General features: G+C 40.8%; 1 long non-coding RNA gene across 1 annotated transcript in view; it reads left to right on the top strand.

The window, feature by feature from the left end:
* The first annotated feature begins 792 nt into the window (after nt 1-792).
* The window catches only part of LOC126213310 (uncharacterized), a 42,269-nt gene continuing 17,471 nt past the window's right edge, over nt 793-25,590 (top strand). Inside the window, exon 1 of the long non-coding RNA XR_007541136.1 lies at nt 793-1,244. This is a non-coding gene — a long non-coding RNA (uncharacterized LOC126213310). The remainder of the gene's footprint in view (nt 1,245-25,590) is intronic.

Raw genomic sequence — 25,590 nt, 5'->3', positions numbered from 1 at the left:
GAAATTCATGGATGGAACAGAAGGAGTTGGCCACCAAAAATTCTTTTAAATTATGTTTAAATTGTGCCTTGTCCGAAACTAAACTCTTAATGGTTGCTGGTAACTTATTGAAAATATGCGTTGCTGAATACTGGACTCCTTTCTGGGCAAGAGTAAGTCATTTTAAAACTTTATGTATATTGTTCTTATTCCTAGTACTGATACTGTGTACTAAGCAGTTAGTTGGAAAAAGAGATGTATTATTTACAACAAACTTCATTAAGGAATAAGGGCTGTGGAGCCGCGGAGTGAGTAAGTAAGTAAGTAAGTAAGTAATAAACTGTAATCTATACCAAAAAAGTGAATATTGTGAGTACAATTGTATTTAGTATTACGTGATGATGAATGAATGTTCAAATAAACAAAAATAAAACAATATATTGAGACTTATGTAGTGCAGACGTAGTCGTGTCTGAGAACAAGAAATTAATGAGTTTAAAAATGAACTAATAAAATTAGTGTGATAGCCTTGCTTGTAACGTCTATTTGTGATCCGCAAAAGCGAAGACGTTGTTGGTGTCGATGACTGTTGTGTCTTAATTTAAACTTCCGCACTCGTCGAATGAATTCAGATGCGTTATTGTTTCTTTCGGTATCTGTTTACTCGTCTCACGTTGCCAACGTTGCAGCATTCATGACAGCGACTGCCTATAGTCGAGATGGCGTACAACTGAGACTTTGTGTTGGTATCGTGAGCTACAGGCAGCTGTCAACTTTTTTTCTTGTTGCTTATTGCTTAATGTTTACAAATTTGTTCCAGACAACGTAAGCGGCGCCGATACGTTGCAGAGACCTCAGTTGCAATGTTTTGTTAAGCGTTCTTTCGTGAGTTGTGTGCCGATGTAACGGGCGAGGCTTTAGTGGGAAGCAAACAAACTGCAGAAGAAGGGGAACGCGTGCGACAAGTTTGCATCTGCGCCTGCGAACACTTGTTGCACATTGCTCACTGGTTGGAGCGAATAGTTCCGAAACTCAAGTCACGATAATTGTAATATGAGCCTTTTCTCCCGGCAGATAACTATTTCGTGATAAGTGTTCGTGTGAAACGTGGTGACAAAGGAGTGTGTCGAACGATAACTTAGAATAAGGCGCCAGTTCCTTATAAATTATCTACACAATGCCTCGATACTGATCTGCAAGAAGACAACGCCAAGTCAACACTGCGTCTTCAAAGTCCACGTCAAAAGATGCTTGTTTAGCGTACGGTGAGTGCAGCCATTCTGTCTTGGCCATAACCTCGGAGTATGTGTGAGAACGGGCGTGAGGGAACTTGTGCCCGATGAACTGTGCGTTTTCTGTGTAGCCTCAAGCAGTCAACAAGTTTAAGTAGATGACTCTCTTTTGCACATACTTGTAACGTTGTGTAATTATCTCTCTAGTATTTTGTTCAGTTGACGCGCAGTACACAACGTTTATGGCGAATACGATTTCAAGAACACGGTAATAGCCAAATAGGTCTCCTGCTTTTTTATCCCCCGTGATTAGGGAACGTAAAAACAAGGCTACCCACTTTATATATGTCGCAGCTAGTTTAGCCCGTCTAACTTGTAAAGCAAAGAAGCATATTTAAATTTGAGAAACATGCAAGTTTTAAAGTAAGTGACGCAGTGCATCTGGCGCTCTACGAGTAGCATTTGTATGCAATTGCAAATGAAACAAACAAGTGCAGTGGGAGTGTATTTGCATCATGTGCGATAATACCTATGTCGTCGATAAATTAAGAGTTTTCTAATTTTTGTACAGTGCAATTTTAAAAGGCCATCGATTTAAAAATGTAAAGGAAAACATTGTGGATTGAGATCCAGCTCGCCCAAAGCCGGTATTTTGGTGTAAGTTGAAGCCAACGAATGTGAATGTCAAATAAATGTATAGGTAACAGGTTTAGGTGCAACGTAGTCCAATGCTTACGTCACACGGTATTTAAGCGCAATTTTCATCATTGAAACTAAGACTTCAAAATAAAAAAAAAGGGGGTAAATCGAAAGTTGTGATTCCACGTGTTTGCTTTGACACATGACGCAAAACTGTGTTGCGTTGTGTGAGGCGGTGATGGCGCGGAGTTTTTTTTTGAGTCGGGTCGTATTTTGTAGATGTAGTATTTGGTGGTGCTTCCTTTTGTTGTATGTTTAGGTTCGAAGTTATTTGTTAGACATGGTAGTTTGTCATTTGGCGTTGTTAGACGAGTATGTGAGGTGGTTGTGGGAATAGCTTGTGCGGGTTCGCCACTGAGTTACTTTGATTTTGTGCCTTGTGGGGGATTGATTCATGCTTGTCAGCTATTACTGGTATCGTGTGTTTCTTGTGTCAAGAATTTAATAGTGTTCATGTTATTTTGTCAGTAATCTATATGATAGATATTTACGATCAGGTGATTGCTATGTAGCTGCAGTGGGTGAAGATATGGTGTCAACAATCATGTTCCTATTGGAATTTAGCATTTGGACTGATTGCGGATGATTTCGTTTTGTGTTTAAGGTTTTGTGTGTGTATGTTGGGGGGGGGGGGGATTAGCCCAGATTATCTGACAGTGCCTTTGGTTGTTACACTAAGTATTTTAATGTGGTTTTATTTGTTTTTTATTGTAATATGTGCGTTTATGTCTAGCGTAATTCGAGATTGATCATACAAGTTTTTATGACTTTAAGTGCTTTTCTTGTTAGTGTTTGGTAACTGTGTTGGCTTGTAGTTGATATCAAGAATATTGGTTTACTATCATTGGTTAGACTACGTTTTTCACATTAATTACGTGAGTTTTAGTTTGTATTACTGTGGACATCATTCTAGATAGACAGGGTAAGTGAAGGTTTGAATAGTGGACTGGACAGTTAGTGTGTGTTGTGTTTTTAGCACTTTGCGCTTTGTTTTATCTGACAAAAGTAAAGTGAAATTTGTGCTACTCGGGTATGGAGTTGTCTGTAGGTTTCCGCTATCGAAGCCACTGTTTGATTTCTGTATGTCAAGTGAAATAAGTGATTTAAAGTGATTTTTGATTTTGCATTTTTTGGTTGCATCAAATGTTGAGAATTCATGTGCTTTAGTTTTGGTTTTTTTTTAGGATGGTATCATTATAGTTATTGTCACAAATGTAGTTTGTTCCTAACCAAAGTTCCCTACTTCTCTTGGAATTCTGTTAGTTTCATTTTATTGCTAGAACTTAATATTTATCATCGTTTTGATGTTTGTCTGTGGGTGTAATGTGGTTCGTCATGTTTCTGTTTGTTTATTGTAATTTTTTTTTTTTCCAGGAGACACCGACTGGTGTCTTTTGCACACGTCATAGCATTTTTTTACAAGTTTAGTACAGTCATATATACATATGTGATTACATATACATGATACAAATGTACCATTGTACCTAATAAGGCACAATATTGGGTGTTACATCGTTCCTATTACAAATATTCAGATGTTACACAACTATATAATTTATTTTAGTTTAATATTAATATTCACTTAAAGAATATAAACACTTGTCAATCAAGAAATATTTCAGTTTCACTTTGAATAAGTTCCCTTTGTGGCACCTTATAGAGCTCGGTAATCTGTCGTACCATATTTGACCACTAATGCATGGACTATGGTCTGTTGTTTTTAATTTTGTTCTTTGTCTGTAGTAGCAGTCCTTATTTCTTGTATTCTAGGTATTATATACTTTTGCAATAGGGGTGCCTGCTGTTTCAATGACCTCACAAGTCAAAGCAGACATGTTGAATTGCAACTTTCAAATGCAAGAGAATCTACTGTGAAACTTTGTCGGAAAGTTTTACAGTAACCATATTTTATTTAATCAGTCAGCTGTGCACAGTGATATACTTATTTTTTGTTTACATATTGTACTCATGACATGTTATTGCTCCTCCCATAGAAGGAAATGTTATTTGATGCATTCAGTAATATTTGTTGTTAATTACCTGTTTGGTACATTTCTCCACATAGTGTTCGTATTACAGTCTGAGGTGCCCATTATAGTTTACTTGAAAGTGCGCATTTATTGATGAAGCCCTCAGGGCTTTGCATTCTGATCATGTTTCTAGTGAGTCACCAGGTATTATACACAAAATAGATGACCTGCATTTGGGAATGAAAAAATTGGAAGAAGTTGGATTGCTTAGTACCGATACCGAATGTTTTCACCCATTGGCAACTTTGATTACTAAACAGTACAACACACACTGGCACATGTAGTGAGCTCTGTTAAAGAAATGTTGATCCTGTGCACTGTGAGTCTCTCTCTCTCTCTCTCTCTCTCTCTCTCTCTCTCTCTCTCTCTCTCTCTCTCTCTCTCTCTCACACACACCCCCCTCCACCCCCCTTCCCCCCCTCTCTCCCTCCCCCCCTGACACACACACACACACACACACACACACACACACACACACACACATATATTCACATATTCACATTCCTTAAAAAGAAAAATACTACATCAGCACATGTCACTACCATTGCACAATCTTTTCAAAACCGTGTGTTGTTAAGCAAGTCATTATTTATTGTATACTGCCTTAAGATGATAAAGAATAGTGGTTACTAGGGCATGTTTCAGACTGACTGAGAAGAATATGTAAATATAGTATTGGTCTTCTGAACTGTGTTTGGATTTTAAAAGATTTCTTAAGTTTATCACTTGTCCGAACATTATCCTTCACCCATCACCCATATTTCCTGGTTAGTATAAAAGTTGCAAACTGTACTGTGTCGTTTACATGACTTGTAAGTGTGTGCAAAGGGCATTCCAAGCCTTTCAAATACAGCATTTGTCTGTCTGTCTAATGCAACAGCTGGAGGTATGCTATGTTGTAGTATACCGCATGTCTGCCACAGTGTGTTTGTTTCAGAGTGGAAGTGAATCATTCTTTTATGTATGAAGAGGTGGGATGCTCAAGTTTTAATTATGTGGTGGTGATGAGTTTGTGACATATGTTGTTGTGTCATTTAGTCATCACAATTTGGAATGTTCGAAATTATGTGGTGGCACAATGGAATATATTGTCCAGAGTGTTGTCATATAAAACAGAATATGTCATCAAATTAAAACCGTGCTCTTTGGTGCATGCGTAACCACTGATGAAGTGGATCAATGTTTTTAATTAAAATCACAGGAGAAAGTAGTCGGATCAAAGTATATTGGAATAATGGAAGCATGCGATTCCACCCCTCTGCTTTGACTAATGATGTCACCAATATGGTGGAAACAACCATTCACAATTACTCCCATACTGCTCCTACGGTGTCATCACGTAAACATGACAACAAACACAGAAATAGATAGAAAAACCACCAAACAGATATTCCTCGAAAAATATAATGAAAGTAACGGGACAAGCCCGGGAACTTAGGGGTTTTTGGGTGGGGACAAACTAAACACACGCCACTACACCAAATGACGGAAAACACTAAATTAACAAGACCCCACAACCTTCCCAAATTCCACTACACACAAAATCCACAGGAATCGATAACTTCCCTTGACAGAAACAACCGATACCACACAACAAACCTCAAAAATTTCACCACCACCACCACACTTAATCCTACCACAAAAAAACCCTACAAAATCAAAATTTTGAATCAAACACTTCCCTTGACCTGTTATCCTTAAGACATCTCCACATATAGCCGTTCCTAGTCCGAGACGCCGGAACTTCAGTAAGCCTCATTTCTTCACAACACACTGAACACTTCACCACTTCAGCCAACAGGCTGAATAGCTGAAGAAATTTTATTGGAGACAACACACTATCCCCCATCGTCGCTGAGAACCAAAAACTGTTGACCATGTCAGTCATATCCATACCTACCAAAGACATGAACAAAGCAATTTACCAAAATTCACACACGACAAAGAGAAAAAAAACTACAATAATGTCTACATAATAAAACCAAAATCGTTAACTCACTGAAAAATATTCCGCTTAAAGCACAGTCACCACCGATACCACACACGTGCAATGTTACCACACAAATGAACCCCATACGCCACGTAACACACTAACCATAAAAACACCACCAGAGAGAACTACCGACTAAAACAATACGCCACCTGTAAACACGCCACCCACACAAACTAAACTGAAAACATCACCTAACACACAACACATTAACATACCACCAGAGAGCACCACCGATCACATCAAAATGATACCTACAAACACGCCACTCTCGCAAACTAGACTCCGCACTGTCGTGACGCCACACGCCACAACAGCCTTATGTCACAGGTCAAAGCCGACAGGTGGAATCGGACACTTCTGTTGACCCAGTTTATTAATATGACAACCGTGAGAACCTGTAATTAATAAAAACTGATTCACCTGTCTTCTCCCATGATTTAATTAAAAAAATGTTGATCCACTTCAGATGTTTATCAAAAACTATTTTACTATGGGTTCCGCCATCTTGTCCTATCCAACTCATCACTCGTCATGTTCACTTCCCATCATTCACTGCGCATACAGTTACCAACTGCAGCACACAACAGAAAAGCCGCTGACTCTGTAAGTGCAGTTTCACTGTATAGGTGAACTGGAGACTGGGATAGCAACTATTGTAATTACGGGGTGTGGGAGGGGAGGGTTTATAGGTATCCTGGTATAGGGTGCCTCGCAGGCATATGTTCAACCAGGTGGTGGAAGGTTTCTTCGGGGAATGGCAGCCCATTCTTCACGGATTGCTGAACTGAGGAGGGGTATCCATGTCAGTCAGGGAGGCCTGGCACGAAGTCGGCGTTCCAAAACATCCCAGAGGTGTTCTATAGGACTCAGGTCAACAGGACTCTGTCCAGGCCAGTCCATTACAGGGATGTTATTGTTGTGTAACGTCTTTGGCACAGGCTGTGCATTATGAACAGGTGCTCTCTTGTGTTGAAAGATGCAGTCTCATCCTCGAATTGCTCTCCAAAAGTGGGAAGCAAGAAGGTGCTTGAAACACCAATGTAGGCCTGTGCTGTGATAGTGCCAGGCAAACGACAGGGGAGCAAGCCCCCTCCCTGAAAAACATGACCACATCCTAACACCACCACCTCCGAATTTTAGTGTTGGCACTACACATGCTGGCAGATGACATTCACCGGGCAATCGCCGCAGATGACATTCACCGGGCAATCGCCATACGCGCACCTTGCCATTGGATCGCCACATTGAGTACCGTGATTCATCACTCGACACAACAGGTTTTGCAGTGTTCAGTCATCCAGTCTTTAGGGTCCTTACACCAAGAAAGATCGTACGGATGTTAATGTAGATGTAGATGAAGATGAAGTGAGGTGTCGTTTGGAATTGACTGGTGTGATGTGTGGCTTTTGAGCAGCTGCTCGACCATGAAATCCAAGTTTTCTCACCTCCTGCTTGACTGTCATAGTACTTGCAGTGGATCTTGATGCAGTTTGGATTTCCTGTATGACGGTCTGGATAGATGTCTGCCTATTACACATCAGGACCCTCTTCAACTGTTGGCAGTCTCTGTCAGTCAAGAGACGAGGTCGGCCTGTACGCTTTTGTACTGTGCGTGTCCCTTCACGTTTCCACTTCACTATCACATCGGAAACAGTCAACCTAGGGATGTTTAGGAGTGTGGATATCTCGTGTACAGACGTATGACACAAGCGACACCCAATCACCTGACCACGTTCGAAGTCCGTTGAGTTCGGCGGAGAGCCCCAGTCCTGTCTCCCTCATCATGTCTGATGACTACTGAGGTCGCTGACATGGAGTACCTGGCAGTAGGTGGCAGCACAATGCACGCAATATGAAAAACGTATGTTTTTGGACGTGTCCGGATACTTTTGATCACATAGTGTAGATCTTGAACAGTGTTGTTTTTATTATTGAACTTTGTTTGTCAATGCACGTAACTCCTTTTACCCCACAGTTGCACCACTAATTTCATTCGGTTTTGTCGATATATTGGTTCACGTGGTATTTGTATTTTTGCAGGTGTTAAAATTGACGTCTCGGTCGCCACGTCTGATATGTTCAAAATAATGGTTTTTGGCACGGTGGTGACATTATTGGACAGTCAGTATCCCAGTGTACCGTAATCACATTTTTAGTGTTCTTGCTGTGGCCGTTCTCTTAGAGAAAGATGACCAACACTTGTCTTGCTGTCCCACATGCATATGACGCAGCAGAACTATGTATACCAATATTAGGGAAATGATAGATTGTTACTCACCAAGTAAAGGGGGCACTGATTTGCAGACAGTGCAGTGAAGAAGATCATTAAAATATTAATCCGTCATACGAGCTGCTGAAATAGATAACACTAACTCACGGTCTTACTCATGTGCGCATACACCTGGCCACTGTCTCAGAGTGTTAGAGTCCATGGGTCGACCGAAGCGTCCGATCCCACCTGTCGGCTTTGACCAGTGACGTAAGGCTGTTGTGGTGTGTGACGTCACGATGGCGCGGAATTTAGTTTGTGAGAGTGGCGTGTTTGTAAGTGTCGTTTCGATGCGATCGGTGGTGCTCTCTGGGGGTGTGTTAGGTGATGTTTTCGGTTTAGTTTGCGAGTTTGGCGTCGTGTGTGAATTTTTATGTCTTTGGTAGGTATGGATATGACTGACAGGGTCAACAGTTTTTGGTTGCCGGCTATGATGGGGGACAGTGCGTTGTCTCTAATAAAATTTCTTCAACTATTCGGATTTTTGGATGAAGTCGTGAAGTGTTCAGTATGTCGTGAAGAAATGAGGCTTGCTTAAAGTTCCAGCATCTGGGACCATGGACGGCTGTATGTGGAGGTGTCGTAAGGATAACAGGTCAAGGGAAGTGTTCGATCCCAATGTGTGGCTGTGAATGTTGGTATTGGTATCGGGAGATGTTTTTGAGCTATATAGCTCAAGGGAAGTGTTCGGTCACTATGTATGGGATCAGGAGCTGCTGTTGAGCTATATAGGTCAAGGGAAGTGTTAGGTCTTAATTTATGGGATCGGGAGCCGCTGTTGAGCTATATAGGTCAAGGGAAGTGTCCGATTCCAGATGATATTGTGTTTAGTGGTATTTGGGGAGTTTTGTGATGTCGGTCTTTTTCGTTGTTTTGCGTGGTTTTGTATGGGGGTGGGTGTCTAAATTTGTTTATATTTAGTTTGTCCCCACCCAAAACCCCCCTATTTCCCGTGCTTGTCCCGTTAGTGTCATTAGGCTTTTTGTGGAACGTGTGTGTGTTTGGTTTTCAATGTATTTTCGTCCTGATAATGTGTACGTAACGACTTTATATGCGCCATATTAGAATCATGGTTTATGGTCGTTTCCACCATATTTGTGATGTCATGTGTCAAAGCAACCGGGCGGGATCCGACGCTTCCGTATTTCCGAGTCCGCCTGCGTCTGTGTTTGAAGTGAACACATGTGTGCTCGCATTGGTGAGTGATGGGGGGAAAGCAGGAAACGCGGGATGCAGATATGGTGGGGGATGTGGTAGGGCTGCTCAGTTGTGCACAGTGTCGTGAGGCTGTGAGTTGGGAGAGTGGGTTGGTGTGGAGGTAGAGATGGAGGTAAGAGTGGTACGAGTGTGGTGGGATAGAAGTTGTGTGAAGAGATGGAGTGGGGGCAGATTAATGCAGCAGTGAAAGTTTCCTGGCAGATTAAAATTGTGTGCCGGGCCGAGACTTGAACCCAGGACCTTTGCCTTTTCATCTACATCTACATTTATACTCCGAAATCCACCCAACGGTGTGTGGCGGAGGGCACTTTAAGTGCCACTGTCATTACCTCCCTTTCCTGTTCCAGTCGCGTACAGTTCGCGGGAAGAACGACTGCCGCAAAGCCTCCGTGCGCGCTCTAATCTCTCTAATTTTACATTCGTGATCTCCTCGGGAGGTATAAGTAGGGGGAAGCAATATATTCGATGCCTCGTCCAGGAAAGCACCATCTCAAAACCTGGACAGCAAGCTACACCGCGGTGCAGAGCGCCTCTCTTGCAGAGTCTGCCACTTGAGTTTGCTAAACATCTCCGTAACGCTATCACGCTTACCAAATAACCCCGTGACGAAACGCTCTGCTCTTCTTTGGATCTCCTCTGTCAACCCGACCTGGTACGGATCCCACACTGATGAGCAATACTCGAGTATAGGCTGAAGGAGTGTTTTGTAAGCCACCCCCTTTGTTGTTGGACTACATTTTCTGAGGACTCTCCCAATGAATCTCAACCTGGTACCTGCTTTACCAACAATTAATTTTATATGGACATTCCACTTGAAATTGTTCCGTACGCATACTCCCAGATATTTTACAGAAGTAACTGCTACCAGTGTTTGTTCCGCTATCATATAGTCATTTAATAAAGGATCCTTCTTTCTATGTATTCGCAATACATTACATTTGTCTATGTTAAGGGTCAGTTGCCACTCCCTGCACCAAGTGCCTATCCGCTGCAGTTCTTCCTGCATTTCGCTGCAATTTTCTAATGCTGCAACTTCTCTGTATACTACAGCATCATCCGCGAAAAGCCTCGTGGAACACTCCCCTGTGGCACGCCAGAGGTTACTTTAACGTCTGTAGACATCTCTCCATTGAGAACAACATGCTGTGTTGTGTTTGCTAAAAACTCTTCAATCCAGTCACACAGCCGGCCTGATATTCCGTAGGCTCTTACTTTGTTTATCAGGCGACAGTCCGTAACTGTATTGAACGCCTTCCGGAAGTCAAGAAAAATAGCATCTACCTGAGAGCCTGTATCTAATATTTTCTGGGTCTCATGAACAAATAAAGCGAGTTGGGTCTCACGCGATTGCTGTTTCTGGAATCTGTGTTGATTCCTACAGAGTAAATTCTGGGTTTCCAAAAATGACATGAGACGCATTCTAAACGTGTTCTAAAATTCTACAACAGATCGATGTCAGAGATACAGGCCTATAGTTTTGCGCATCTGCTCGATGACCCTTGTTGGAAACTGGAACTACCTGCGCTCTTTTCCAATCATCTGGAACCTTCCGTTCCTCTAGATACTTGCGGCAGACAGCTGTTAGAAGTGGGAAAAGTTCTTTCGCGCACTCTGTGTAGAACCGAATTGCTATCCCGTCAGATCCAGTGGACTTTCCTCTGTTGAGTGATTTCAGTTGCTTTTCTATTCCTTGGACACTTATTTCGATGTCTGCCATTTTTATTTTTTCGTTTGTGCGAGGATTTAGAGAAGGGCAAGTGCTCCACCATCTGAGCTATCCAAGCTTGCAGGAGAGCTTCTGTGAAATTTGGAAGGCAGGAGACGAGGTACTGGCAGAAGTAAAGCTGTGAGGACGGGGTGTGAGTCATGCTTGGGTAGCTCAGATGGTAGAGCACTTGCCTGTTTTACACGCCTCCGGAGTAGCTTGCTCCACACCGCTGCCTGGTTCTGTCATCAAGTGAAATATAAAAAGTACGTGTGGTATAGACTGTTTTATCGAAACATTTGTAATATAATTTTTGTGATTGCTATTTTTCCTAAGGACATTGTTCCAAAAAATTCCATTTATTTTTCCATGCGGGGTTGTAAACCTTTCGTAGACAAAAATAACTGTCGGAAATGTGAATCTCGAGGCTCCCTTCGAACCACCGGGACAGCGAATGGCATAGCAGTTTACGAACTGTTCGACCGACCTCTAATATCGACAGCACGAGATAGAGAACGTATTTCTGGTGTTGACGATCTCCAATTTGGTAATGTTTATGACGCTCAAAAGGTTCTTCTGACCATTGTCTGACTTCGATATTTGAGAGTAAAATTCCCACACGTAACGGAAAATACGTTGATACGATCCGTACAGTTTTGAGTACAAGATGTGTTGCAATTATAAATTCTTGTCATTTATCCTTAATTATTCCTCTCTTAACTTCTTCAATAGGTGCGAGTCCCCACATGAGAAAAGTATAAACGTCATACTTTTAATTTGGAGCTTTTTTAAGGGGGGGCAGGACGTCAAACGGGCTGACTTGGAGCAGGAGAGGCACCACACGACAGTTTAATTTCCACTGTCTATAATTTTACAAATGAACCCATAAAACTTTGTCGACATCACCGGAAAGGATTCAGGATTCACACTCATAGCAATGGAAGTTCAAAAACATAACAAAATAAATTTTTTTACGTGTGAAATTTCATCATTTGTTTCATGTACTATTGGCTGCATTTGTTGCTATAGGTACACTCTTCTTCACAAGTAAGAGAGATTCTTTGATGAATTTTGCACAGCATACAAACCATACTTACAGGTGTATGAAACTCTAGAATTTATTTAATTAATGAAAAAATGAATGAGCTGTTACATTTTAAACTTCATGTCTAGAAAAAAAACGCAAATTTTATAGTTAATTATCTCAATTTTTAGCACAGTTTTTAATAGATTTGGAAAATTCTACAGTTTCATACACCTGTAAGTATGGTTTGTATGCTGTGCAAAATTCATCGAATAATCTCCCTTACTTATGAAGAAAAGTGTATCTATAGCAACGAATGCTGCCAATGTTGTTGTGGTCTTCAGTCCTGAGACTGGTTTGATGCAGCTCTCCAAACTACTCTATCCTGTGCAAGCTTCTTCATCTCCCAGTACCTACTGCAGCCTACATCCTTCTGAATCTGCTTAGTGTATACATCTCTTGGTCTCCCTCTACGATTTTTACCCTCCACGCTGCCTTCCAATGCTAAATTTGTGATCCCCTGATGCTTCAGAACATGTCCTACCAACCGATCCCTTCTTCTAGTCAAGTTGTGCCACAAATTCCTCTTCTCCCCAATTCTATGCGTAGTAAGTGAAAAAATGATAACATTTCAGATGTGTGTATATATATATATATATATATATATATATATATATATATATATATATATATATATATAGAAGCGCTGGCAGGTCGATAGACACACAAACAAACACAAATATACACACAAAATTCAAGCTTTCGCAACAAACTGTTGCCTCATCAGGAAAGAGGGGAAGGAGAGGGAAAGACGAAAGGATGTGGGTTTTAAGGGAGAGGATAAGGAGTCATTCCAATCCGGGGAGCGGAAAGACTTACCTTAGGGGGAAAAAAGGACAGGTATACACTCGCACACACACACATATCCATCCACACATACAGACACAAGCAGACATATTTAAAGACAAAGATATATTTTTCCACGTGGAATGTTTCCCTCTGTTATATATATATATATATATATATATATATATATATATATATATATATATATATATATATATATATATATATATATATATGACTTACCAAATGAAAGTGCTGGCAGGTCGACAGACACACAAACGAACACAAACATACACACAGAATTCAAGCTTTCGCAACAAACTGTTGCCTCATCAGGAAAGAGGGAAGGAGAGGGAAAGACGGAAGGATGTGGGTTTTAAGGGAGAGGGTAAGGAGTCATTCCAATCCCGGGAGCGGAAAGACTTACCTTAGGGGGAAAAAAGGAGGGTATACACTCGCACACACACACATATCCATTCACACATATACAGATATATTTTTCCTACGTGAAATGTTTCCCTCTATTATAACCATATATATATATTTTTTTGTTATATTTTTGAACTTCCACTGCTATGAGCGTGAATCCTGAATCCTTCGTGGTCATGCTGACAAAGTTTTATGAATTTATTTGTAAAAGTATAGACAGTAGGAACATAGTGTCGTGTGGTGTCTCTCCTGCTCCAAGTTGGCCCGTTTGACGTCCTACCCCCCCCCCCCCCCTCCCCCACTTAAGTGGCTGAATAAACGGAAATTGCAGGGCGATAAGTCCGGGATGTAAGGAGGATAATCGAGTGTAGTCCAGTGCATTTCCTGTAACTTGGAGACAGTTAGAGCTGCAGTATGAGGTCGTGCGTTGTCGTGGAGGAGGGTGACTTGTCGAATCGATCGGTCTCGCCATTTGCGGCAATATGCAACTCTGGCCTTGTTCGACAGTTTGCAGAAGTAAGCAGCATCGATTGTGCGTCGCGTGTGCAAAAAATCAGTCGGCAAAATGCCTCACTGATCGAAAAAAATGATTGAAAGAATCTTGCCAGCTGACAGTCGAGTCTCACCTTTCACTGGTGCTGCCCCCCCCCCCCCCCTCCCCCCCCTGTCTCCACCACTCCTTACTGGCCCGTTTGGATTGTGAAGTGTAGTGCTGAACCTGTGTTTCATCTGTTTCATCGCAGGTGATGATCGGACTCAAAAATGCATCACCTCCTTCAACAAACCTTGCTGTAAGCCTCTGACAGGCCTCCAAACGTCTCAACTTCATGTTTTCGGTCAGAAGTTTAGGGATCCATCTGGAACACGCTTTAGGGAACTGTTGGTTGTTTGTGATGATTGCTTGGCAGCTCCCGTAAGTGATTCAGGCTTTTTGTGCAATTTCTGATACTATCACCTGTCGAGCGTCGTCATTAATGTCCCGAGCCGCACAAATGTTTTTGTCTGTAATGCCGGTCCGAGGATGGAGATCGTGTTGTGGATTTTCCACAGGTTCTTGTCCTTCCTTGAACTTTTTATGCCAGGTAAACACATGCGTCCTTGATAATGTTGTATCACTGAACTGTGCAGTCAAACTTTGGCAAATTTCTGCCACTGTAACTCCTTCAAGAGATTTGATAAATAAGCATTGCGCAATAGCATCCTGAGCATTACTGACGAAACGGCAGGAAATATCTAACAGCACGCTCTCCTCACTTCTAACAGTCCTGCCTAAAGCATAGTTAACTCTGCTGAGGGTTGTTGGCGGTCTCGGGTGGCACATATTTTATTAGCTATTACCTCAACAGCACTCGTGTACCCATCACCAGGCCTCTTCCTTCTTCTATCCCTGCTTTGAGTGGCATGGATAGGTGGTGGTGGTGGTGGTGGTGGTGGTGGTGGTGGTGGTGGTGGTGGTGCTGGTGCTGCTGCTGCTGCTGCTGCTGCAAGATTCGCTGTAACTTTCATTGCTGGATCGCGCGACACCTACCTTGCGGGCTCCGTCGTCTGCTAGCGGGCTACTTCGCTGGGAACCTTGCAAGATTTCCAGGATGGGTCCGGTGCTATTTTTCTTGCAAGGTTCCCTGCATGCTACCTGCGTTGGCCAATCGTGAGGCGTTTCGTTTGTGAGGTCAGACGTGGAAAGCTTGGGCGGGAAGCCTTTGTTGATAGCAGCTTTTCTGCTGTTGTGAGGTACGCTAGGAAGTTCTAATAATTATTAAATAATGGCACTGCAGTGGTCCAAGGAAGCGATTGAAGCAAAAACCAATACATCCATTCGTATAAAATTTGCAAAGGATGTACGATCTTCTATCCTATAAAATAAAGTCGTATATAACAATCATTATTGGTATATTTATAAAATCAAACAGTAATGAAATGGTGATACTATGCAAACAAAAGTAGGTGTTATGCGAACTAACCTAAACTCTTTATGAAGCGTGAAGAGCGCACCTTTTCCAGCGTTTCTCCTCTTAATCTAGTTTTTCATCCATTCTTTGTTTCTTCTTCTCCCATTAACATGCATTTCTGCATCCTTTAGCACCAAAAGAGCTAATAATGCCAGTTTGCTCTTAACATCTGTACCTGAAGCAGCCATCTTCGTTCGATACAACATGCAGCCGATCACAACACAACTAGCTGCCGATCTTGCACCGTGGGAGAGCTTCGGCACGGAAGATAGCCGGCTCCTTTCCCTGCAAGCCGGCAGGCATGCACGCCATCTCACAAACTTCCGGCGAACCTTGCTCTGTGTGAGACGGGCTTAAAGCATAGTTAACTCTGCCGAGGGTTGCTGGCGGTCTCGCGTGGCACATATTTTATTAGCTATTACCTCAACAGCACTCGTGTACCCATCACCAGGCCTCTTCCTTCTTCCATCCCTGCTTTGAGTGGCATCGATAGGTGGTGGCGGTGGTGGTGGTGCTGTGCTGCTGCTGCTGCTGCTGCAAGATTCGCTGTAAGTTTCCTTGCTGGATCGCGCGATGGCTACCTTGCGGTCTCTGTCATCTGCTAGCGGCCTACCTCGCTGGGAACCTTGTAAGATTTCCAGGATGGGTCCGGTGCTATTTTTCATGCAAGGTTCCCTGCGTGCTACCTGCGTTGGTCAATCGTGAGACGTTTCGTTTGTGACGTCAGACGCGGAAAGCTTGAGCTGGAAGCCTTTGTTCATAGCTGCTTTTCTGCTGTTGTGAGGTGCGGTAGGAAGTTATTATAATTATTAAATAATGGCACCGCAGTGGTCCAAGGAAGCGATTGAAGCATTGATATGTACTTATAGGGAAGAACAGTGTCTGTACGTCGTGACAAGCGCAAATTATTATAATAAACACTTGCGTGCAGAAGCACTCGAAATAGTTGCAAGTGCCGTGTGTCTTGTTCGACCATATACGACGAGCAAGGAGTTCTACAGCAAAATGCACAATTTACATACTCAATTTAAAGTGGAGCATGCCAAACTAAAATCATCGAAAAGCAGTGGCGCTGGGATGGACGACGTAAGTACAAAACTATGAATTTTGTGTTGAGTGTAGAAACCTACTACTTGCAAAAATCGGACACATTTAATACTATTTCCTAGAAATATCACACTGAATATTCACCCGATTTTTGAAAGCACATAATCTTGAATGGTAATGGATTACGATGTAGCTTTCCCACGTACATTTTACTATGTTAATATGAACTTACAATTTTTCAGATATTCAAACCATCTTTATGGTATTATGAGAAGTTAATGTTTTTGGCGGATCATTGCTTGCCAAAAAAAAAAGCACATCCGTAGGCCTGACTCAACATTCCATGACTGAGGACAATGAAAGTGAAGAGGTAAGTTACCTATTTACTTAAGACAAAAACTGAATTTCGTGGGTGTTAGACACATTGCAAGTACAATTAGAATACTGTGCTCCACTGTCGTAGTTATTCATACAAAATCATGTAGTGGGTAGTAGTTTTGTAAAATTACTTTTGAAAATGAGGTTATTCTGTTCGAATCTATTTAAGAACCATAGTGAACCCTGAAGGAAATATTTTTTTAAATTTTTTAACCTTTTAGAAACTGGAGCCAAGTAGCCCTAGTGTGGATTAGGCCTAATTTGCTTGTGGATAGGTGTCAGTTTTCTCTGTGGTTTTGATATGGTTTTATTTCTTCTGTATGATTCCCAGTCTTCATCTGAACTTTCTCATCTGCAATTTGTTCTTATGATATGTCTTCATCACTAGAATAATCAAGCACTGCCTGGTTTCTTCCTTCTATCAGGTTGTTTACTAGTACCTTTTACTGATTCACAAGCATTTTGTGACATTTTTAGCAAATGTTCCATTTGTTATGGATTACTGGAATTCTTTCAGATTTTGTGTGCATTGTAATTTGCATATCGGTGTGCTCTTGGCTTTTGTTTGCATTCATACCCACTGTAACAACACTAATCTCTTAAGCAGTATTCCTTTCAATGTGTTAAGATTCATCCCAAGTTGCTTCAGGTGTAAAAGACAGCAATGAAAATATTGTGGAGCTATTTTGATCAAATTTGTCAGAGGGTTTTACTGTTCACTTTTGGACACGGAACAGCATTTAGTGATAACTCTGGATCACAAATTTGCTGCTTGAAACCGTGCTCTAACTTTAGTCTGCTTGGAAAACTTGCTCCACACTGGTAGACATACTTATGTTCCCACTTCTGTCCTGAGTCTTCATCCCCTGTCATTCACTTCACATATTGGCACAGGATTACAGTATTTTACGGTGTCGGGATGATGTTGTTATCCCATATTACTATTAACCACTTCCATTAACACTGTATCAGTGATTCCCAACCTTTGTGAAACAATGTTTCTGCATGGAGTCAGATATTACCTACTACCCTTGTACACCAATTTTTGTTGCTACTACTTTTTGATAACCTTTTTTTTTTATATAGAATGATGTTCGTAGTCTCAGAACAACATGTTAAAATTGGTTCATTGTACTCCTGTTTGCAAGCCACTTGATTTTTAGACTCCTTGCGTTTGAAATATCAGTAACCACTTTGCTACTGTTCTGCGTGAGAACTGAATAATAATAATAATTTGTGTGGCACAATGGCAAAGTGCCTTTCTTTTGATGTGATGCCACTTCGGCAACTTGCATATTCCTAATCTAATCCTGTTATCAAGATGGGACATGTCATTTTTGGCAGCTCCTCACATCACTGAAAGGGGAATGCTACACTGAAGGCAAACTGAAAATTTTTGTGGTCTGAACAGGCTTAAATTTTGCTTCCCGTTTTCAGGCATACTATCAGTAGCCTCCTTTATCAGTGTAAGAACTATTACCTACTTTCTATTAATTTTGATGTATGTTTGAAACTGCAAAGAGAATAATGAAGCAATATATTGTTAAGAGAACTATGTACAACTCTGAGAATATATTTAGGCATTCATGAGGTCTCAATGTTGTCATAGATGGCTGCTACAAAGTATGTGCATTTTTTTATCAGTTGCATAAAACTTTCTTAAGCAGTATGCATGTATTCAAGAATATTGTCAATATTTCTATTCAGACAATAGGTGTCTGTTTTTGTGTGTAAGAGATTTTCTGCTGTTCGTTTCTGGTTTTCTCTTCCAGATGCAGCTGCCGATACACCAACTACATGATAGGATTCACGTTCAAGAATGCTTGTGAAGTGTTCTGATGAAAATACTGTTGCAGTTCATGTGTCCATATTTAAAAAGTGTACAGAACAAAGCAGCCATGTAAAAAGACATTTTTACTGTGTGTGTGTGTGTGTGTGTGTGTGTGTGTGTGTGTGGATTGAGCTAACTGTAGCCATTATATATGTTATGGCATTATTTGTTTATTAAGTAAATATCAAGCCATCCTGACTTGGGTTTTCATGGTTTCCCCTTGTCGCTAAGGTGAATACCGGGATTACGTTTCGAAAACGCCACGGCCGACTTCATTCACGAGTGTGTCACATTACATATTTCTCTGATACAGTTGTTAAATTTTAGTAGGCAAATACAATGCATAAACATAATTGGTTAAAAATGTTACTGCTTATTTTACTCCTGTTTCCTATCATGTTAAATTCCTATTGTAATTACTTGCCATGCAGATGACTTATCTCCGTGTATTATTTAAATATCCCAGGATATTTTAACTGCATTCTATTTATTAAATACAATCATATCATTAGATATCACAAGATTCCAGCTGCTATTATTTGTCACATAAGTACATGCTTCTTTTCGAATTCATACTATGATTGGCTACATATCTCAACTACTGCATTTATGGGTGATACTCTGTAAGTAATTTACCTACTCAGAGATTTAGAAATCCTTACTATCGAGTGGATTCAAAACGGCATATTTTAATTTGTTCTCGTGAAACAGTCTGATCTAAATGTATAGTTGAGTGCAAAGCTTTCATGCAGGGTATGCTACTACATAGGCAAGTCTGCATAATGTTGTTACCAAATATCTCAAAGTACTTGGGTCATTTGCTTCAAATTTTTACACTGTCTAATGAACATCTGGACAGATAGGGGCTGGGGGTGTTACCAAAAGTCTATAGCAAGATCTTTACCAATATGTTTTGTATTTTTATCTGATACTCTCATTCATATTGACATGGGCTATTTTTCCTCTTTTTTGTAAATGTCTTAAGGTTTTCTGCATAAAGTTACTGCAAGAAAGAAATTGCTATGCTGTGAAAATGTACAGCTTAATCTATTCACACGGTGTTTCAACCAACATAGTCTGGCATGTCTGCCGTTATGCAAGTTGTTTCCCCTATCATAATTCTTCCTACTTATGTATAATCAAATTGTATACAAAATGTGTTGCTAAGTTTTCATCATAGCAATCATATTTACAGGAAAGAGACCAGTTGCACTTGTGGGTTATGATTAGAAAACTTTGTAATCCTATTCGTATGCAGATTAAAATTGTGAAATGTCATTGAAATTATTGTCCTCAAAAATTCAGTAGCAGAAGTCTTTAGAATACCCTGTATACCAGTTATCTCAATGGATGCACTTACTCATATTGAGACATTCCAATCAAGGCTCAAGATCATACAGTGGTAAGATAAGGATGGGGAGAGACGGGTGCTAAAGATGTGTATCCAATTCCCACACATATTTTACAATTGTCCAGCATTTCTGGGTTTGCTAGTATATAATTATGTTACAGGGATTTTACTTTACTCATTCCTTTCAGACAATGAGAAAGTTCTATTTCACTAAATGTCCTCTTTCCTGCATCAGTGTACTGTTTTACCTTCTATTTTACCAATTTTACAATTCTCCTTACTAGACATAGCTTATATGGTTTCTTTGGCAGACTCTTCTGTGGCCACTAGCAGAAACAGCCAAGGCTCTGCCTCGGCTAGTGGAACCCCATGGCAGCGAATGTAACAATATTAGCGGTTTAATTTCGAAATTGGTATTGATAATTGTTCTAGCTATTTCTTATACATCACTTTCTTATTGTGAAGATGCTGATACTTCATGAACAAAGGTTTCTCTGATTTCTTAGTATTGCATTTAATTTACCTTCCTGGAAAATTGCTTTCAAAACTGAAAAAATGGTTTAATATGAAATATGTTGGTAGTACAGCTAGCATTAGGATTATTAGAAACTTCACGAGTTGACACTACAGCTTTCTTTATCTACACTTCCCTTTCTGCATATGTCATTAGACTTTTACCATTAATTTCCATTAAATGTTTGAGAGTGCATTTACTGTTGGTAAAGTTGCTGGTCAGCTCCATGAGGATATGCACATAAATCATAAAAATGATCTTGTTAAACTACTGATTTCTGATTCAATTAGCAGAAATATTACCTTTAAATTTGAAGCTCCATTTTCATGTTAAGTGCAGTAAGTGCACAAAGGACCTTATAACACTTCTCGCATTTGTTTCTGGTTACCCTTAAAACAGACTTCTCAAAGCAGTTCAACAAAGCATTGTAAACATGTGTATAAATTAAATCTCAGAAGAACTATACAAATATCTACATCAATCCACCTCAATAGAATTTATGTCATTAGTAGAAGATTAATTATTTGTAACTACTCATACCATTGCTGAAGAAAAGGCTGAAATTAGTTTTTCAGAGCCAATTAAATTTTCTCTCTTAAGCCTTTCATAAAATTTCTGGTTTGAGATAAATAGAAGTCTTACAGCAGGGAAAAAACGTTTATTTTATCAATATTTCAGTGGAATGGTGTGCTATAAGTAAATGACATCAATGAAGTAATTCAATGACTGGCATATTTCTTTACTGTATGTTGCACAACAAATAAAGATATTGTTGGCCAAGATGTTAGTGGAAATTAAAGGGAACTTGGAAGAAAGGAATAAAGTAAATAATTTTAAATACCATTTATTTTCTGTAAATCATGAAAATCACAAACTTACACAATTTCACTTTCACTTGAGTTCTGCATTTGTGTCTGTAGATCTTTCAGTTTTGCTTCTGTTGTTACATTAACAAGGTCTCTTATTAACTGCATTCTGATTTCATTGCTCTTGATTTCCTTTGCAAGGTTACCAATGAATATCATGCAGCTATCCATAGTTAGCTCTGCCGAGGGTTGTTGGCGGTCTTGGGTGGCACATATTTTATTAGCTATTACCTCAACAGCACTCGTGTACCCATCACCAGGCCTCTTCCTTCTTCCATCCCTGCTTTGAGTGGCATCGATAGGTGGTGGTGGTGGTGCTTCTCCACATTGTTCCCCAATGCATACATCGTTCACCACATCCACATCAAGACTATAACAGCCTTCGATGTTTCGATGTGGTGATGGTTGTATATCCACACTTTGAGAAGAGAGACTGCATGTCTGTAAATTGCAAAACGTTCTGAAATTTATTGCAATACTATAACTGAATGAAATGCATAACACACCAATGAACAGTTGAGCATACTGAAGTTTTGTAAACAATGTAAGAGACAGTTACTACATAAGGGGTAACTTCTATTTAAATCACATTTTGTTATTATAAGAGCGGGGAGGGGGGGGGGTGTTCTTTGCCCCAATTTCAGGGAAACTGAGGTAGCTTTTTCCCTCTGACAAATTTGATCAAAATAGCTCCACAATATTTTCATTGCTGTCTTTCACACCTGAAGCAACTTGGGATGAATCTTAACACATTGAAAGGAATACTGCTTAAGAGATTAGTGTTGTTACAGTGGGTATGAATGCAAACAAAAGCCAAGAGCACACCAATATGCAAATTACAATGCACACAAAATCTGAAAGAATTCCAGTAATCCATAACAAATGGAACATTTGCTAAAAATGTCACAAAATGCTTGTGAATCAGTAAAAGGTACTAGTAAACAACCTGATAGAAGGAAGAAACCAGGCAGTGCTAGATTATTCTAGTGATGATGACCTATCATAAGAACAAATTGCAGATGAGAAAGTTCAGATGAAGACTGGGAATCATACAGAAGAAATAAAACCATATCAAAACCACAGAGAAAACTGACACCTATCCACAAGCAAATTAGGCCTAATCCACACTAGGGCTACTTTGCTCCAGTTTTTAAAAGGTTAAAAAATTTAAAAAAATATTTCCTTCAGGGTTTACTATGGTTCTTAAATAGATTCGAACAGAATAACCTCATTTTCAAAAGTAATTTTACAAAACTACTACCCACTACATGATTTTGTATGAATAACTACGACAGTGGAGCACAGTATTCTAATTGTACTTGCAATGTGTCTAACACCCATGAAATTCAGTTTTTGTCTTAAGTAAATAGGTAACTTACCTCTTCACTTTCAGTGTCCTCAGTCATGGAATGTTGAGTCAGGCCTATGGCTGTGCTTTTTCTTGGCAAGCAATGATCCGCCAAAAACATTAACTTCTCATAATACCATAAAGATGGTTTGTATATCTGAAAAATTGTAAGTTCATATTAACACAGTAAAATGTACATGGGAAAGCTACATCGTAATCCATTACCATTCAAGATTATGTGCTTTCAAAAATCGAGTGAATATTCAGTGTGATATTTCTAGGAAATAGTCTTAAATGTGTCCGATGTTTGCAAGTAGTAGGTTTCTACATTCAACACAAAATTCATAGTTTTGTACTTATGTCGTTCATCCCAGCGCCACTGCTTTTTGTTGATTTTACTTTGGCGTGCTCCACTTTAAATTGAGTTCGTAGATTGTGCATTTTGCTGTAGCACTCGTTGCTCGTCGTGTATGGTCGAACAAGACACAAGGCACCTGCAACTCTTTCGAGTGCTTCTGCACGCAAGTGTTTATTGTAATAATTTGCGCTTTTCACGATGTACAGACACTGTTCTTCCCTATAAGCACATATCAAAGTTTCAATCGCTTCCTTGGACCACTGCGGTGCCATTATTTAATAATTATAATTATAATAACTTCCTACCGCACTTCACAACAGCAGAAAAGCAACTACGAACAAAGGCTTCCAGCTCAAATCACAAACGAAACGTCTCATGATTGGCCAACGCAGGTAGCATGCCGGGAACCTCGCAAGAAAAATAGCACCGGACCTATCCTGGAAATCTTACAAGGTTCCCAGCAAGGTAGCCCGCTAGCAGATGACGGAGACCGCAAGGTAGCCATCGCGCGATCCAGCAAGGAAACTTACAGCGGATCTTGCTCCGTTTGAGACGGGCTTTAGGCATAGCAGAAACGCGGGTAAAGTCCCAGCGGCTGTTGACATTCAGGAACAAAAATCCCATTTATATTTTATCCCCCCTTGTATGTCTCAGGTGCTCCGGCACAGTGTGTGAACTAGCCGAAGATGGACTCGTGATGATTGTCTCCAGCTGACGAATTTCGTGCTGCTCACCGCCTACCATCTACAGACGGAGAAATAGACAGTCTTATGACAACATCACATCAAAGGGTGCTGCCAGTACAGGACTTCAACACGGACTTCCGCAAGGCGTTCGATACAGTTCCCCACAGTCGTTTAATGAACAAAGTAAGAGCATGTGGACTATCAGACCAATTGTGTGATTCGACTGAAGAGTTCCTAGATAACAGAACGCAGCATGTCATTCTCAATGGAGAGAAGTCTTCCGAAGTAAGAGTGATTTCAGGTGTGCCGCAGGGGAATGTCATAGGACCGTTGCTATTCACAATATACATAAATGACCTTGTGGATGACATCGGAAGTTCACTGAGGCTTTTTGCGGATGATGCTGTGGTATATCGAGAGGTTGTAACAATGGACAATTGTACTGAAATACAGGAGGATCTGCAGCGAATTGACGCTTGGTGCAGGGAATGGCAATTGAATCTCAATGTAGACAAGTGTAATGTGCTGCAAATACATAGAAAGATGGACCCTTATCATTTAGCTACAAAATAGGTCAGCAACTGGAAGCAGTTAATTCCATAAATTATCTGGGAGTACGCATTAGGAGTGATTTAAAATGGAATGAGCATATAAAGTTGATCGTCGGTAAAGCAGATGCCACACTGAGATTCATTGGAAGAATCCTAAGGAAATGCAATCCGAAAACAAAGGAAGTAGGTTACAGTACGCTTGTTCGCCCACTGCTCGAATACTGCTCACCGGTGTGGGATCCGTACCAGATGGGGTCGATAGAAGAGATAGAGAAGATCCGACGGAGAGCAGCGCGCTTCGTTACAGGATCATTTAGTAATCGCGAAAGCATTACGGAGACGATAGATAAATTCCAGTGGAAGACTCTGCAGGAGAGACGCTCAGTAGCTCAGTACGGGCTTTTGTCGAAGTTTCGAGAACATACCTTCACCGAGGAGTCGAGCAGTATATTGCTCCCACCTACGTATATCTCGTGAAGACACCATGAGCATAAAATCAGAGAGATTAGAGCCCACACAGAAGCATACCGACAATCCTTCTTTCCACGAACAGTACGAGACTGGAATAGAAGGAAGAACCGATAGAGGTACTCAAGGTACCCTCCGCCACACACCGTCAGGTGGCGTGCAGAGTATGGATGTAGATGTAGATGTAGAAACCGGTTACTGGGCATCTCGGGGCCCACATTCCCATTAAAGACTCAGGTGCCGAAACCTACCAGGTGTAGGGAGGAGATCGACTGACCGTACGACTACCGAAATCGGGTACGTAATTGGTGGGTCATTGAGGGGTCACTGTAGATTTCGGAGTGGGACCGAAGACATTCCAGTAGCCGGCAGAGGGTGCTTCGCACTGGGCAATGGCCGCACGTGCCACAGTGCCGGGGTCACCACGTCCTCTCTGGAGCATTCATCTGCCGAGCTGAGCTATCTCGACGGACGAGAGCTATAATCTGACATACAGCCGAATGAGCGACAGCTGAGGTTCGTCTGAAAGGATGACAACTTGTAAACATGAAGAAATAAAGGAGTGAACTAATGTTTTACTAGCGCCAAAGATGCTTCGCAGTTTCCCTGGGGGCTATTCTGATTTCAAGCAGAGGTATCTCTGCTCGGCCTTCTGCAAAAGTCAGTTGGCTGGTGAATAGGTACTGAGAAGTGTGGGAGATCAAAGACAGTTACTGGATATAATAAAAAGAAGGAAACGAAAGGGAATTGAAAACATATTAACAATAACGAAGACGCTATAAAAATAGTGTTAGGAGCAGTGCTGTTTTTCTGGGGGAA

Source organism: Schistocerca nitens, chromosome 11 (assembly GCF_023898315.1).
Source record: "Schistocerca nitens isolate TAMUIC-IGC-003100 chromosome 11, iqSchNite1.1, whole genome shotgun sequence".
NCBI lineage: Eukaryota > Metazoa > Arthropoda > Insecta > Orthoptera > Acrididae > Schistocerca > Schistocerca nitens.
The sequence above is the reverse complement of the archived record's forward strand: the minus strand, read 5'-3'. Positions and strand labels throughout refer to the sequence as shown.